Here is a 17,946-nt window from a genome sequence, read left to right as displayed (position 1 = left end):
GGCTAAACAAAAAATAGCTTGGGTGAGTTGAGAAGATGTATGCAAAAGCAAGAAGTTGGGTGGCTTGGGACTAAAGTATTTAAAAGTTTTTAATGAAGCTCTATTGGGGAAATAGAGGTGAAACCTTGTTCAATATCCAAAAGGGTTGTGGATGGAGGAGCTTATTTCAAAATATGAGTGTAGATTAGGTGTTATGAGGGATGTAGAAGCTCCAAGGGAGGTTTTTGTGGTGGAAAGATTAAAGAAAAGTTTGTGGGGGGAGGGAGTGATGATAAATGATGAGGGGATTGAATGGAAAATTGGAGTAGAATATTCCTTTAGGTTTTGGTTGTATGCATGGTCAACATAAAAAGTTTGATGAATTTATTCCCTAGACTATTCCTAAGTTTGGAACAAAAAAGGGAAGTTATATGAAGGATGGGTGCTTGGAGTGATGATAGTTGGAGTTGGGAATTCACATAGAGAAGAACTAATTTTGAGTAGGAAAATGTCCTTATACAAAAATTAATAGATGTTCTTGCCTCAGTATAGGTTAGAAGGGAAGATGATGATTCATGTATACGGAAACGTTGTTCTTCTGGAGTATATTCAACTTCTTCAACTTATAATTATTTAGTCCGAAGGGGGTGATGAAGAGGTGTCCAAAGCCATTTTCCAACTTATTTGGCAAATCAAGATTCCAAATAAGGTGGACTTTCTCTCATGGAGGGCACTAAAGGATTATTTTCCTACAAATGAGAATTTGCAAATGTTGAATATATTGGTGGAAATTCCACAATGTTGCTTTTGTCAGGAATACCATTCGCTATGATATTTTAATTCTTGCTAGTTGAATTACGATATTTAGCGCCAATTATAGTGCGAAGCAAGGAATCACTCAGTGTTTTGATCAAGAAAACAAAAAGATACCAATGAAGGGGCAAAATGGTCTTTTTTGGATTTTTCTAGACCTTAGCTCGCCCAGGCTAGCATCTAGCTTGTCTGGGCCATGAAATAGCTTCATGCTTAAGCAACCAGCTCACTTGAGCGAGCTCCAGCTCTCCTGGGCGAGCTTCCCTGCCCCAAAATGGCTTTTTCATATAAATAAACATGTTGGGGGAGGGGTTTAAGGGTTCAGAAGTTGGGAACAAGAAAGAGAAAGAAGAGGAAGAAGTAAGAAAAGCGAAGCCGATGCACTACCGAATCGCGATCGTGATCATTCCCTACATCGTTCTCTTGTTCTGTGTCCCTCGTACAACAGTCAATTAGTTTTTTCCAATAGTTAAATGTAATTTGTATCCTCAGGGGTTCCCTCTATTATTATATTCATCTTCTCCATTTATCATCGGTGATCTCGTTCTTATTTGTAAAGTTTAATCCTAACCGATCACTAGTGTCGTAAAATTATCTTTAAAAAGATTGAAAGTTAATAAACAAAACCAAAATAAAGAAACCAACTCATAACCAAACTTCTTTTTTTATCAAATATCACTTGAGATCGTTTCAAGGTCCAACGTCTTAACGACTCTTTGTTCGCAAATAAAATAAATCTTTCAAAAAAACATAAAATAAATTTAACACACAAACATTCTAACTTAAAGAACTACGTAGGTCTGAATTCCTCATCGCACCTTAGGATACGTTGGAGCAAGGATAACTCCTTGCCGACCCCAATAAGTAAAAGAAATATAAAAGAGAAAATAAATAATTTTGAAGTCACGTTGTGCACACTCGATTAAAGGCTACTGTCCCTCATGACGGGCGCGTGTGGTGTTAATACCTTCTATATGCGTAAACAACTCCCGAACCCTTATTTTAAAAATTTGCAAACCTCTTTTGGTTTTTCTAGCGTTTTCCTTAAATAAACGTTGGTGACGACTCCCACGCATTTTCCTTTTTAGAAGACACACTTTGCTTTTTGCTCCCATGCCTGTCGTAGAGTAGGTTGCGACAATTGTTGATGGTTTATCGTGGCTGTTATGCAGTGGCTGAGGCCAATAAGGAAGATTAATTGTTCCTCTACAATGCTTCTTAGCGACTACCTTGGAAACATGTTCTTTTGCACCCACCACAAAACTATCGCAAACCACAACCACACTAGAGAGTGTTGAAGGGAGATGATATATTCGATGAGAGGGAGCAGGGCTAGAACAAGAGATGATGCAAAAGTGAATGCAAGCAAGACGACAAGGTGGAAAACAAGGGGATTGGACAATGAGAGAAATGATGAGGTGTTAGGGTTTCAAGATAAACTAATATAAATGAAATAAAAAATAAAAAAAATAGATATCAACCATCCATTTAAACAACGATATCTAATGATGAGAAAAATACTTTCTCATGATGAGACACATGTTACGGTCTCTCACCATAATCAAATCAAACTCACAAAAGATTAGTTTGATGTATCCTATCAAGGATATTCCCATGGTTGAAAAGGGAATGGAAGGTAAGGTACATCACCGACCCTATCAAATGGACAAAGCCCATTGGGCCAAAAGGGAGCAAGGTGTTTATTTAACCCAACCCGGCCCATTGCTCCTATGAAATCGTTGAAATTGCAACATCAGCAACGACTACTATACTACCAGAAAAAGAAGAACCCTTCTAAAAACCTGCGGCAAAAAGAAGCAACAATGTCGCCGAGCTTCGTCTTTGACCCTCCTAGCGTTGAAGAAATCGAACACGAAGAACACAAAGAAGAAGAAGAATCAGTAGGAGAACCACAGTCAGAATCAGAGTCAGAGGAACACGCTCGCAAGAGCACAACCTCGGTCGACGAGAAAATCTCAAAAGCACTCAAACAACGTTCCACGCCTCTCGTTGCTGAGCTTGACCACAGCTTCGAGTCCGAACCTGATGAACAAGTAATTATTGGGTTTTTGTTTTTTTTTTTCGTGCATTCGTATACCCTTTTGGGTTTTTACTCATACACGATAGAATTTTTTTTATTTGTTGGGATTGTTGGGGAGCGTTATAGTAGAAGTTCTTCTCTTTATTTAGCATAGAGAAAGCGTTTATTTGATTCAAATGTTGTGTTTTTGTTAGTTCTATGTAGTTAGGTTTGTTTAGGGAGATCAGAGAAGGGCTCTTGGGTTTGTTCCAGAGATTTTTTTTTGAGTTAAATAGAAAGTGTTTTTTTTTATTATAAAAGTTTGCATATTTGTTTATTGGGTATGTTTAGGAAGATTATAAGGAGTGCTTATTTGTTTTAGAGGAGTGATAGTAACACACTTTATACATGCCCTTTTTGGTTATTAGATCATGAGTGGGGGGTCATTAAAGGAGTGAGGCGTATTTAATTTTGTGTTTTCCAATAAATTTGAGCTTATAATTGTGTGTTTAAAAGAGTGTGTTGCTAACATTTCGATGTTTCAGGATTTGCATTATGATTCATGATAGGAAATAGTGTTTATTTGTTTCAAAAATTGATTTTGTTCTCTTTTTTAATTGGAGGAAGAAGATGAAGAAGAGGGTAATGATGGTGACAGCAAATCCTTTTTTGCTTCTTCTAATGGAACCTCTTTCCATGTTGATTCCTTCTTGCAGTTCAATTTGTCTCGCCCTTTGCTCCGGGCTTGTGAGGCCTTCGGGTATTCTAAACCAACACCAATTCAGGTTTTTATTTTCATCTTTGTTTATTTTTTATTTTAATTTTAATTCTCAGCATTATTGGTTGTGTAGTTCAATGCTATTTAGGACACATTACCTTCAATAATTGACTTAGCTTTATCTTTTGAATCTTAGCATTACCGAAATTGCTTATGTTATATTATCCCGTGTAGGACACTTTGTCCTGACAATTTTACTTTTTTTTTGGGATTTTGAATTTTGATAACAGGCAGCTTGTATTCCATTGGCATTGAGTGGTCGTGATATATGTGGTAGTGCCATTACCGGGTCAGGGAAGGTAATCTCTTTGTTACTTTCTTTGGGTGTTTGTTAATGTTGAATATCTTTTGGGGTTTCTAAATTAGATTTGTATGCATCATTACTAAATATTTTTTCCTTGTTTTAGAAGTCAGCAGACATAGACTAGACTAGGTTGTCACATAGACTAGGCTAGGCTGTCTTTTCCCCCTTTCTCTCTCTTATGCTTTGTGCTCTATAAATTGTAAGCTGAAACATGAATATCAAGAGTCATGTGAGTGAAATTTCCTTACACTTAAATTCAAGTTGGCATCAGAGCGGGTTCCGGCCATCACCGTCGCCGCCGCCACCGTCCGTTGCCTCCGGCCACCGTCCGCCGCCTCCGGCCGCCGGAATCTCGCCGGATTTTTTTTTTTTGTCAAAATGGCTACTTCTGGTCCTGTTTTTTCATTTTCTGGAACCCCAACCATTGCAACTACCAAGCTCAACTGGAAAAATTATTTGTCGTGGTCTGCTTCAGTTGAGTTGTGGTTTCTTGGTCAAGGGTACCATGACCACCTAGAGAAAAACGTCAATGTTGTTCCAAACGACAAGAAACCTGAATGGGAGAAGGTAGATTATCAACTATGTGTTGTTCTTTGGCAATCGGTCGAGTCAGATGTTTTGGAAATTCTCAGATCTTTTAAAACATGTCATCTTTTTTGGAAGAAGGCCCAAGAGATCTTCGCCAACGATATTCAAAGCCTATTTGATGCGACTGTGAAAGTTACAGCTCTCAAGCAATCTAACCATGACATGATTGCACATACGGGTAAAGCTCGGGCAGCAGTAGAAGAGCTGAGAAGGTTTCTTGTGGCTGATTCGTTGGAAGAGGTGAATAGGAAACTGGACAAGTTCTACATGGTCCTTATCTTGAGGAGTCTACACTTAGATTTTGATCATGTACGTGATCAGGTCCTAGTTGGAGATCAAGTCCCATCGATGGATTCTCTCATTACTAGGCTTCTCCGTGTACCTCATGCGTTGAAGGATGAAAATCTCACTGATGTTGTGGAAACATCAGCCATGGTGGCACCTCGTGGGAGAGGGGGAGGCCGTAACAGTAGAGGATGCCGCAATGGAAGAAGTGGACGTCCGCAATGAACATATTGTAAGAGGATGGGCCACACTCAAGAAAATTGTTACTCTTTGCATGGCTTCCCTGACAAAGTGGCACAGGTATCCAAGTCATAAAAATCTGAGTCTAAGTTTTCTGATGAGGAATACCAAGAGTATTTGAAGCTCAAGTCCGAGAAATCCAGCAATCAAGCATCATCTTCATCAGTACCATGTTTCTCAACAGCATGTGTTTCTCAATCAATCGGAAGTCCTAGCCCTTGGATACTTGACTCAGGTGCCTCTGATCATATCTCTGGTAACAAGTCCTCATTTTCATCTATTTTCTTTCCAAAGATTCCTCACTTTGTTACTGTAGCCAATGGGTCCAAAGTTGCGTCTCAAGGAAGTGGTCAAGTATCATTATCTCCTTCATTGAAATTAAATTCTGTATTATTTGTTCCTCAGTGTCCATATAATCTAATCTCATTAAGTCAATTGACTCGCTCATTAAATTGTTCAGTAACCTTTACCGCTAATTCCTTTGTTATTCAGGAACATGGGACGGGTCGACTGATTGGAGAAGGACGTGAATCACGAGGACTGTATTATTTAGAATCCAACTCTCCGATATCCTGTTTTGCATCCTCAAAACCCAAACTTTTGCATGATCGTCTGGGTCACCCAAGTTTATCCAAGCTAAAAATAATGGTTCCTAGTCTTAAAAACCTTCAAGTCTTAGACTGTGAGTCTTGTCAACTAGGAAAACATGTTAGGTCATCATTTCCTCAAACTGTACAAAGATGTGATTCGGCTTTTTCTACCATTCATTCTGATATTTAGGGACCAAGTCGTGTTACATCTTTTGGTTTTCGATATTTTGTAACCTTCATTGATGAATTCTCCATATGTACTTGGGTTTATTTAATGAAAGATAGATCTGAACTTTTGCCCATATTTAAGTCATTTTGCAATGAGATTGAAAATCAATTTGGAAAAACAATCAAGATTTTCAGAAGTGATAATGCAAAAGAATATTTCTCTCATGATCTTTCCTCTTTTTTATCCTCAAAAGGTATCCTACACCAGTCCACATGTCCTCATACACCTCAACAAAATGGCATAGCTGAAAGGAAAAATCGTCACCTTCTTGAAACTGCTCGTTCCCTAATGTTAAATTCTAATGTTCCTACACATCACTGGGGAGACGCAGTGCTTACTGCGTGCTTCTTAATTAATAAGATGCCTTCTTCTTCTCTTGAAAACCAAATTCCTCACTCAATTATCTTTCCTCATGACCCATTGTTTCATGTCTCTCCTAGAGTGTTTGGTTGTACTTGTTTTGTCCATGATCTTTCCCCTGGTTTAGACAAACTTTCAGCTAAGTCAGTAAAATGTGTCTTTTTGGGTTATTCTTGTCTTCAAAAGGGTTACAAATGCTACTCTCCAATCACAAGACGATATTATATGTCTGCAGATGTAACCTTCTTTGAAGACACACCTTTCTTTTCATCCTCTATAGATCATTCTTCTTCTCTCCAGGAAGTACTGCCAATTCCTTGTCCTCTAGGTAACTCCGACCAAAATGTCAATGAAGTCTCATCTTCTCTACCAAATTCAATTGAAGTTGTCTCTCCACCATTGCTTACATATCATCACAGGACACAGCCAGCTGATTCTACAGTACCTGAAGCCTCCCCTCGTGATTCTCATCCTTCTCCAACTAGTCCTCCAACCATGGATCCTGCTTCCTCACCTGTCTCTCATCACTCTGAGTCAGCCTGGCCCATTGCCATCCGAAAAGGTACTCGATCCACTCGCAACCCTCATCCTATTTATAATTTTTTGAGTTACCATCGCTTGTCTCCTTCATATTCTTCCTTTGTTTTCTCTTTATCCTCACACCATGTTCCTTCTAATGTTCATGAGGCGCTTAGTCATCCTGGATGGCGACAGGCTATGATTGATGAAATGCAGGCCCTTGAAAATAATGGTACTTGGGAACTTGTTCCTCTTCCACCTGGCAAGAAGACTGTGAGTTGTAGATGGGTCTATGCAGTTAAAGTTGGGCCTAATGGTGAGGTTGATCGGCTTAAGGCTCGATTGGTAGCTAAAGGCTATACTCAGATTTATGGCCTTGATTATTGTGACACCTTTTCTCCTATGGCTAAAATCACCACTGTTCGTTTGTTTCTTGTTATGGCAGTCATGCGTCATTGGCCTCTTCATCAGCTTGACATTAAGAATGCTTTCCTCCATGGTGATCTTGAGGAGGAGATTTATATGGAGCAACCTCCTGGGTTTGTTGCTCAGGGGGAGTATGGTCTTGTTTGTAAGCTGCGTCGATCTCTCTATGGGTTGAAGCAATCCCCTCGGGCTTGGTTTGGTAAATTCAGTCATATTGTTCAACTTTTTGGGTTGAAACGAAGTGAGGCTGATCATTCTGTTTTTTATTGTCATTCATCCCCTGGGAAATGTGTTTATTTGATAGTATACGTTGATGATATAGTGATTACAGGGAATGATGCTACTAAGATTGTTCAGCTAAAGGAGCGCTTATTCAGTCATTTCCAAACCAAAGACCTGGGATATTTGAAGTACTTCCTTGGTATTGAGGTGGCTCAGTCAGGAGATGGTGTTGTGATCTCTCAGAGGAAGTATGCCCTTGACATTTTGGAGGAAACAGACATGCAGAATTGTAGACCTGTTGATAGCCTTATGGATCCAAATCTGAAGCTCCTGGCAGATCAGAGTGAAATGTATCCTGATCCTGAGAGATATAGAAGACTTGTGGAAAAACTCATTTATCTCACCATTACAAGACCTGATATTTCCTTTGCTGTTGGAGTGGTAAGCCAATTTATGCAAAATCCTCGTGTTGATCATTGGAATGCTGTTATGCGTATTCTTAGATACATTAAGAGAGCTCCAGGACAAGGATTACTTTATGAAGACAAAGGTAATACACAAGTATCTGGGTATTGTGATGCAGATTGGGCTGGTTGTCCTATGGATAGGAGATCCACATCCGGATATTGTGTTTCCATTGGAGGGAATGCTATCTCTTTGAAGAGCAAGAAGCAAACTGTTGTTGCCCGATCCAGTGCAGAGGCTGAATATAGATCTATGGCCATGGCTACATGTGAACTTATGTGGATCAAACAACTACTTCAAGAATTGAGATTCTGTGAAGTTGGGCAGATGAAGTTATATTGTGATAACCAAGCCGCTCTCCATATTGCTTCAAATCCAGTCTTTCATGAGAGAACCAAACACATAGAAATTGATTGTCATTTCATTCGGGAGAAGCTATTGTCCAAAGAAATTATCACTGAGTTCATTAGCTCTAATGATCAGCCAGCAGATATTTTGACTAAGTCATTGCGAGGACCTAGGATTCAGTCTATTTGTTCCAAGCTTGGTGCATATGATCTATATGCTCCAGCTTGAGGGGGAGTGTTGAATATCTTTTGGGGTTTCTAAATTAGATTTGTATGCATCATTACTAAATATTTTTTTCTTGTTTTAGAAGTCAACAGACATAGACTAGACTAGGCTGTCACATAGACTAGGCTAGGCTGTCTTTTCCCCCTTTCTCTCTCTTATGCTTTGTACTCTATAAATTGTAAGCTGAAACATGAATATCAAGAGTCATGTGAGTGAAATTTCCTTACACTTAAATTCAAGTGTTAATTTGTGATGCCTTGCTTCTGTGGTTTGGTGCCTGAGTTTCTGTATGATGGTGTTTCTTTTAATCCCCTTTGTTCATATCCTGCTATTGTGTTTCCATGAAGACAGCTGCATTTGCACTACCTACTTTAGAGAGGTTGTTGTTCCGTCCAAAGCGCATGCGTGCAATAAGGGTCCTCATTCTTACTCCGACCAGAGAGTTGGCAGTCTAGTAAGTATTTTTATAATTGTTCTCATTTTTTCATCTGGATCATATTTATTATGTAAAAATATTGAAAATATTTAGTTGTGCTAGGAGGGCAAGTGGCCCATAGATACTGAAGTGCACTAAGAATGTTCTCTTCTTTTATTCAGCTGAGTATGTTGTGTGTGGTGTGCCTACTAGCATATATGGCTTTGCATCATGGCAATGATTGCATGCATGTTCTTCATTCCCACCTTTGCAAAGGCTTGAACTAATGTGCTTCATTGAGTATACATGGCTCAGTTCATGGTTGTGCATTGGATGCATCTAATTTTGCATTACTCAATACCTTAATTATTTATTTAAAATTATTGAAATAATTTTTTGTTGTAAATATAAGTACAAACTTGTCGATGCTCTAATTCAAATTATGCTTCATTTAAATCAATGCTATATGTATGTATATATAATTGTATTCATGTGAATACAAATTCTATCATACTTCCAGTGAAAGGTTGTAGATGTAAAATTTTGAAAGCACTCTTTCCATGATTCATGTAAATCGCTTTCCAAATACTTATTTCTAATTATTTTTGACAGAGTTCACAGTATGATAGAGAAGCTTGCTCAGTTTACTGATATAAGGTGTTGCCTGGTTGTTGGGGGTCTATCAACAAAGGTTTGATCACTGTTTCAATTTCATGATGACTTGTAATTATAAGATATGCTGATGGTTCAGAATAGAGTTATTTGCTTCTTGTGATGCTCTCAGTATGCAGTCAGCTGTTTGGGTTTTGTTTGTCCATTGGAAATATCCTCTTCCACCTTCCGTCTTTTATACATTTCCATCTACAATTCCAATAAATTTTGGGTCCTGTTACAATACATTTCCTGTCTGTTTGACACAATAATCAATCCTTCAGTTTCAAGAGATGCTTTTTCTTTCCTACTAGTATTAACTTAAATTTGACATATTTGAGCACTGTATATTATCTGATCTCTTTTTGTTGATGATATGTATTGCTGTAACAAAGCTTTTTGTAACAATGACCTTTCCTCATGGCTTATTAGATAGCGAGCCTTTTGAAGAAATATTTCAAAGTTCATTGGTGATTTCATAATATGTGGTTTCTCATTTTGACCAGATGTTATCTTACTGATAATACATATCACATGATTAGGTGGTTTTTTAATGGATGAGAGCATGCAATGTGGCTTTTACAGCTTTAAAAATTCCCACTATTATCTAGTTGATTGGTAACGCAGGTAATGCAGATTGCCTCCTTTAATATTCTTTAAAAATGGTGTTTTCTCATCCTAGGTGCAAGAGGCTGCTTTGAGAACAATGCCAGACATTGTTGTGGCTACTCCAGGACGCATGATAGACCATTTACGCAATGCTATGTCCGTGGATTTGGATGATCTTGCTGTTCTAATCCTTGATGAGGCAGATCGTCTATTGGAGCTTGGATTTAGTGCTGAAATTCAAGAACTTGTAAGCTTTAGTGCAAGAATCATTACAGTTAAATATGCAGTTTTTATAATTTATCCTGATTTTAGTATTTGATGAAAAAAATCTTAAACTGCTTTTTATTTTTTGACAGGTTCGCTTGTGTCCCAAAAAAAGGCAGACTATGTTGTTTTCAGCAACAATGACTGAGGAGGTTGATGAACTTATTAAACTTTCCCTGTCGAAGCCCTTGCGTCTTTCTGCTGACCCATCTACAAAACGGCCAGCAACCTTGACCGAGAATTAATTTCTTTACTATTTCACTTTCCCTTTATATTTTCTAATTTCATCACTCATTTCCATTGATATTAGCTGTATCTCATATGATAGCGATAAAATCACAAGTTGTTCTGAAAGAAAATTAAATAAGTAATGCTTTTTCAATGTTCTCCCTTGTTATGCAAAGCTTTTGAGGGAATGAACATAGAAACCAGAGCGGCTTTTTGAACTCTAAAAACAGATGAACAGATGAAGTGTGTGTTTCAGGTTTGTTTAGAGTATTTTACACATAAAAGATAATTATGCAAAACTATTATGTTACATTTTTTGAAGTTTGCTAGGTTTTAGCATCTAGTAAAATCCTTTGAGCTTTGTTAACACTGTTTTTCTTGTACAATTACTACAAGTCAGAATTTCATAGCAGATGCCTAAATCTACCCACAATTTATAATTAAATTCAAACAAAACCATATTACAATACAATCTACTGAGAAAGCATAGAGGAAAACACAACAACTCTTCAAAATATAGATTGAATTATCGATTCAAAATGCCACAAACCCCTCAACTACTTATAACCAAGGTAAGCCCCAAACTGCAATCATAATTAAAAATACTAAGAATTTAATCAAAACTTTCCTTTTCAAGACAAAAAAAGGGCAAATACAAATTATGGGTTGTTCTGCACTGCCATTTTTCAACTGACCCAAAATCAGCTCATAGTCACCAAACATGAAGCCGAATAAAAAGATAATTACTTTGATAAAAGGTGAGAGAGATATAAACACCCATTTGAGCTAAGTTTACCTCGTACAAGTCAAACACGAAGAAATTCCATAAAAATGTACATGGGCTTTTGATCATACCCATCATGAAAATTTGATAATAACATTTAATTTTAATTTTCACGAAGCATGGAACTAACCTGGGGATGGTAGATTGAGAGAGAGAACGAAACAGATCTGAATTTGAACGCTTTGGATCTGAAGCTTGGTTTCGATGGAAGATGATGCTTTAGGTGTTTTGAGGAATTGGTTTGAAGGTTATTGTCTTGCACCACACCAGAGTCACCAACCTCTTGTTAATGTCGTTGATTATCGATTTATTGCCCACTAATTATATATTAATCTTTTTATTTTGGGTTATTTCATATTTGCTTGCCACATAACTAATGCTTTCCACGTTGCTGTGCATCACTATTTTGGGGCCTTTCACATAAGAAAGCCCATTCTTTTTGCACCTCCCCATCCACGTTTCTTTAAAAAAATAATTAAAAAAAACCAAAATATCCTTATCCGTTCTATTCTTTTCTTTCCATTTTGGTTTCCCATTTGCCTCAACCCTCTTTGAACTTTCTTATAACTCATTTTTCTCCATTTTTTTTTTTATAAAATTAGCTTATAAGCTAGCTGAAAACTTAAGAACTATAAACTAGAAGCTAAAAAATTGGAAGTTAGTATAAAGTTGGTTAATAAATGTCAAATGTCATATAAGAACATATTTAATATTTCTAATATTCTAATTTTATTTCTTTTTTTGTTTTTCCACGGTCTTCTCCTTCGGAAGCAATCATGTTCAAGGCACAAACAAATACTAAATATGAATACCTCTTTCAACGGGATTTTGAACCTTGGCTTACCATGTTGTGGGAGACTAAAACATTTCACTAGACCAACCATTTTGTTTCTAATAACTTATCATCTTAAGAAATATGGCATTCTTTACTTTACAAATTGAATCAATAAAATACAAACCATGGAAGGAATTGAATTAGGTCATATAATTTTAAAACATGAAAATTCTTCAATAAATAATTGTAAAGATCATACAATTCAAATAATTTCTAACCTTAAAAAATGGTATAGCGATAACAATTAACCAGTTGACTGGAGCGTGTGTGTAAGAATGTAAAATTAAAGTTTTCCATTTATTTCTCATTGCAAGACTAAACAATATTTTACAATATCATACCTCTTCACATGAATATTAAAATTTATCATGTCCAATCTTTATGAGATCTTGTCAAATGAGAAATTTAAAGTTTTCCATTTATTCCTCATTGCCTTGCATACACAACACGCAAGGAAACGGAAATCAAAATTCAACATATTTGAGGGGAAGCATAGAAAATTGAAAAATATAGTATTTCAATTGAGGAAAAAAACGATTAATCATGTGGAAAATTTGTTTGGTTGACCATAGAAAAAACACTTTGCAAAATTACATGATTAATGGTTTTTTTCCCTCTTTTTGAAAACCGCACTCTCCAGTCTCCCCCTCCCTCAATTTTCTTTGAATTCAAATACTATATTTTTCCCCTCAAATATGTTGAATTTCCCAGGAATCTTATTTTTTTAAAACGGATACCAAATATGGGGATTTGATTCCCAACCCAAGATTCCCGGGAAACTCAAAACTTCCCCCCTACAAAACTTCTGTATGAGTTAAAATGTAAAAGTGTTTTTTAGTTTTTTTTTTTTCCAATTAACTTTGTTGTTTGTATCACTAATGCATAATTTGTGTTTATTTGTTGGATTAAATTAGAGGGACTCAATGGGAACCGAATTTGAAACAATAGAGGCAAGAATTACATCTATGCTTCCCCAGCTCCAATCTGAGTGTGGCATCCTACAGAGAATGGTGTACAAGAATAAGAACCAGCACCGGCGCAGCTCCTATTTCCAGCGTCTTTTGAAGGTTCACTATTACATGTTACACATTACAGTTTCACAAATGAATCAATTACAAATTGCTTAATGTTTTCACAAAGTTTTTTTCTTAATGTTTCAGAGTTTTTTTTTCCTTTGTAGCATACAAATTTTAGTCGTGATTGCATTTGTGTGGAAAGTTGAATGGAACATGTGCATTTACATTTGAGTTTTCATGTATGTAATGTGTATTTATGTCTCTTTGGGTTTTGGTTGTGTTGTATTGGAATTTGTAGGTTAGGAGGGATTTAAGACTTCTGCAATCGGCAAACATGGAGGAGCTTGTATCATCATGTCTCCTTGTTATCAAAGGAGATAGACCAAAACAGAAGCTTCATCTTTTAGGGAGATAGGTCTATATTATTTCTAACAATTATTTTACTTGATGTTTCCCAATTCATGTACAAAGAATTGAGTCAGCTATAAAATTATGATAGCTCATAGGTAGTATGATTGAATGTTTAAAATATGTTGTGTTTATCGTGCTGATATTTCAAGCAGTTCCTCTCTAACCACATTCAAAATTAGTATGACTGTTCCTTAATGACCAAATACGGAGGGGAAAGGGGCGGGGAGGGGAGGGGGCACTAGTATGCCTCAGGTGCTTAGCACACTGACAGTTTGACATGAGAAATTTTTTTTTCAATATGTTGAATTTTGTTTTCCTTTTCCTTGCATGTTGCAATGAGAAATGAATGGAAAACTTTAAATTTCTCATTTGACAAGATCTCATAAAAATTGGACATGACAAATTTTAATATTCATGTGAAGAGGTATGTTACTGTAAAATATTATTTAGTCCTGCAATTTGTGCATGTATGATTTAAAAAATGTGTGGATATGATAATGGATGTGGCAACATTATTTTTGAAAAAAAATATTACAGTCCTGGAAGTGATGGCTTACTTTCTCTTGCATAACCAAGCATCTCATGGCCATACTTCATTTTTTAATTTCTTTTTGGTTTTTGAAATAATTTCATGATGAAATTTCCCCTTCAGCATATGATGATATCATAATTTATAAGTCCTGTCTTGTCGATGATGATAATGTTTTACATACCGTTTTTTTACAGCTTAAAAAGGAGAAAATGTGATGGTGATAGTGATAAACATAATTTTATGGAGCGTCTGTTAGGAGCTGCACGCTTACTAGCTGAGGTAAAATTGCAGATAAATATTGTTGTTGCTCTAAATTCTAATTGTTTTCCTTACTCTGTACAATAAGATCAGTGTGTTTATACTGTGGTAGCTCATTAGCTGTCCTCTTTCCATGTATACAGTATAACTTAATGGGGATTTCACACAAATTGTTTGACACTAATGGAAATCATTTTTCCTTTTGCATCATAATAGATTTAATTTTGGATTGTTTATTTTTATGGAACCTGTTCTCCTATTTCAATTTATGTTCTGTTTTCTTATGCAGATGGTTGAACCTATACTGAAGGCTGCTTTGTATCCTTCTGCTACTTGTATTGTGTGATTTGTATTTTAATGCTTTGCTCATTTATTCTATATAATCATAGTTTACTTAATTGACCATACTCTGATCATGGCATTATGCTTATAGAATCTTTTTCATTTATTTCATACAATGAATACCAGTTGGTACTTGGTGTTACCAAATAATATAACATGTTCCATAATATGATTGTAGTGTTCCTTTTCATTTGCTTTGCTTTTTTCCCCTGTAACTTCAATGCTATTTGTAAAACATAAGGAGTTTACTTGCATATACTAATTCTATATAATAAAGCATGTCTGTTCACTCTCTTGGTTTGATCTAGATCTTCATTGAAACATGGACTTCTTAGTTCATACTTGCCGATGTTGATGTCATCTTCCCATTCCCTTCATACAACCGTAGATTATGTTGATTTTGAAATTCTACATTTCTGAAAGTTGATTTCCAATTATGATTGGTTATACTTTGGAGAAGTAGAATACACAAACCCTTGAATGTTTGTTATCATCATTAATGCCAGTAGTACTAGTGACCTTTAGTATTTTTCTTGAAGTTTTATGATAATCTGTTAAAATTGCAACTTAAAAGTTTTTTCCTTGACTATTTAATAGTGAGGTATCTGTGTTGTTTGCTCAATCTTTTTTATGGGATTTTCTCTGACAATCATGGCTTTGCTTGCACGTCTTCGAGTTCTGGTTCAACAAGTAAGTTTCCCAAGTTTATGTATTGTATTTAATCTAGGTTTTATCATTTTTTAAGTTGGAATTTATTTAATGTGGATTGTGGAACACTGAGGCAGAGGTTATTTTTAAATTAGCTAGAAAGTAAAAGTGATATTATTAGATTCAAATTAGATAATGTAAAATGAAGATTATTCCTCTATGTGATCATGAATTGATCTGACAGCTCTATTGATTTAGTTAATTTGAACTTTTTTCTTTCTCCTTGTGCAGATACTGCTTGATGTTGTTTCATTGTTCAACATGGTTTCTTCCCTCTCTATAACGAAGCAATCAATAAAAATAACTCATAATGGAATTGAGGTTAGTTTGTACCACCAAATTCTCCAATGTATACATATTTGTGCGTAGACATGGATATGAATCCAAAATGATATTCTGCACCCTAATATATTCTTTCCCTGTTTTTTCTGATATATACTACTGATGTAGGTTTTTAGAGATTTCTACCCTGTTAGTGATGATTTTGTTACATTAGAGTGTGTTTGGAAATCAGACAAGTTCATATTACTTGAGAGGAAGCATAAAATGAATGATGAAAGTCAAGTTGAGGACTCTGGTGGAAATGTTTCTGTCCAAACATCAGATGTTAATTATAATAGTATTGAGTCTTTTCTCGGGGGTAAGAACCATGAATGATGTGTTTTGTTTCTGTTGTTACATATTATCAAGTCTTCTTTATTTTACTATTTGTATTAGTTCAGTTTATGGCAATTTAACTGCCTTATAACAACGTCCTTCTAGTTCTTATGGTGTTTGAAATAATTTTCTTTTTCATATTACTATATTTCTGAACTCAACAATTTTAGATAAGTATTGAACTTGATCACTTGAGGGCGAGCCCTGGTGCAGCGGTAAAGTTGTGCCTTGGTGACTTGTTGGTCATGGGTTCGAATCCGGAAACAGCCTCTTTGCATATGCAAGGGTAAGGCTGCGTACAATATCCCTCCCCCATACCTTCGCATAGCGAAGAGCCTCTGGGCAATGGGGTACGAAGTTTTTATTGAACTTGATCACTTGCTGATATGACTTATATTCAATAGCTTCTCTTGTTCTGTTGAGTGAGTACAATTGGGAGTCGATATTCTGTTCCTTTAGTTATTATTAAGCATTGGTCTTGATTGAATTGATCTTGTCATCCAAGAAAAACAATGGCAGAAATTATTATAAGGGATCTCATGAATCATGATGAATAATATCATTGAGAATTTGGTTTTAACCGTACCCAATGGCATTGCATTATCCATGTGACCGACCATACCTGTTGGGATAAGACTAGTGTTGTTGTTGTTTAATTGACTTTGTCATCTTTTGTTTGTTATACTTTGATTTCTAGAGTTCTTTTTAATTAGGCTTAAAAATTGGCATCTCGATGGTTCACAGTTTTTGCAAATGATTTGCATGCATGAAATTGAATACAAACCTAATAAATAAAAGAATTACTTTTCTCTCAACTTTATTGGTGGCATCACCATTGTATATCCAAAGTTAACTTTTATCTTGTTGGTGCCATTAATTTTAACCAAGGCTTGGCAAATTGTGTTGTGTAGATGATCAGCTTGTCCCTGAGAGAGTAGAAGCAGATGTTGCTGCAAAAGAAGATCCTAATCATATTGATGATATGAATACTGATTTGTTGACTGGCTCATCACAAATTGATGACAAGGAAACTAGGTATAGTGATCAAGACACCACAAAAGCCTTCATCAACGAATCTTCACAAGAGGCTGGTTTGCATGCATCATCAAGGTCTTCTGCCAATGATAAACTTCAATCTTGTCCAAAGAAGGTCGCATTTGTCTCAATCAAGAATCTTACATTAATGCGACACTAATCTTAGTCTGTTTGGTTGCTCGTTACTAACACTTGATCCATGTCTTGGCTGAAGCCATAATTTATAGGTTCTGCATATTATTTGGTGATTGATGCGAAAATTTGGCCAAAACTTGAAGTCACAAACGTGTGTTTGAAACACGGTACTAATGTCAAAACATACAACTTCACGGGAAATTGAAGTGGCAAACAAAGGATGACATGGGGGCCAAACAAAGGCTAATTTTAAACATAACTTGGTATACTTATTGTTTTGATTTCTTAGCAAGTCTTTTTAGAATACTCTTTGGTATGTATAAGTCATATTTTATAATTAAAATTAAAAATACAAAACATTTTTCTTAAATTTGGCTCCACTTTTTGGTCATATGTATGCATCTTGATTGTCATTGAAGTCTCATGCCACCAAATCTGTGAACTAACAAGGACTATGGTGGGGACTAAAATAATTGACCGTTTTAGAGATGCATGTTTTTATTAATAAATAAGGTTTTGTTTTTACTTTTGAGGACCAAAATATCCAACCGATGCACATGTAAGGATTATATTAATAATTTCTTCATTTATAACTAATTTTGTTGGTATAACTTTTTAAAATAAATTATTTAAAAGTATTCAATATATTCCTCATCAAATTTATTCGTATATAAT

General features: G+C 35.9%; 1 long non-coding RNA gene and 2 pseudogenes across 1 annotated transcript; 2 read left to right on the top strand and 1 right to left on the bottom strand.

Moving 5' to 3' along the window:
• LOC112997834 (DEAD-box ATP-dependent RNA helicase 28-like) lies at positions 2,616–10,639 on the top strand (annotated as a pseudogene).
• On the bottom strand, positions 9,911–11,654 carry LOC121172760 (uncharacterized). Its single transcript, XR_005886350.1, has 2 exons — positions 11,473–11,654; positions 9,911–10,296 (listed from the first exon to the last, which is right to left on the bottom strand). It is a non-coding gene; the product is annotated as an uncharacterized lncRNA (long non-coding RNA).
• Positions 11,655–12,642: 988 nt separating this feature from the next.
• Positions 12,643–17,641, top strand: LOC100812655 (uncharacterized; annotated as a pseudogene).
• The last annotated feature ends 305 nt before the right edge of the window (positions 17,642–17,946 follow it).

This window comes from Glycine max, chromosome 9 (genome assembly GCF_000004515.6).
Source record: "Glycine max cultivar Williams 82 chromosome 9, Glycine_max_v4.0, whole genome shotgun sequence".
NCBI lineage: Eukaryota > Viridiplantae > Streptophyta > Magnoliopsida > Fabales > Fabaceae > Glycine > Glycine max.
The sequence above is the reverse complement of the archived record's forward strand: the minus strand, read 5'-3'. Positions and strand labels throughout refer to the sequence as shown.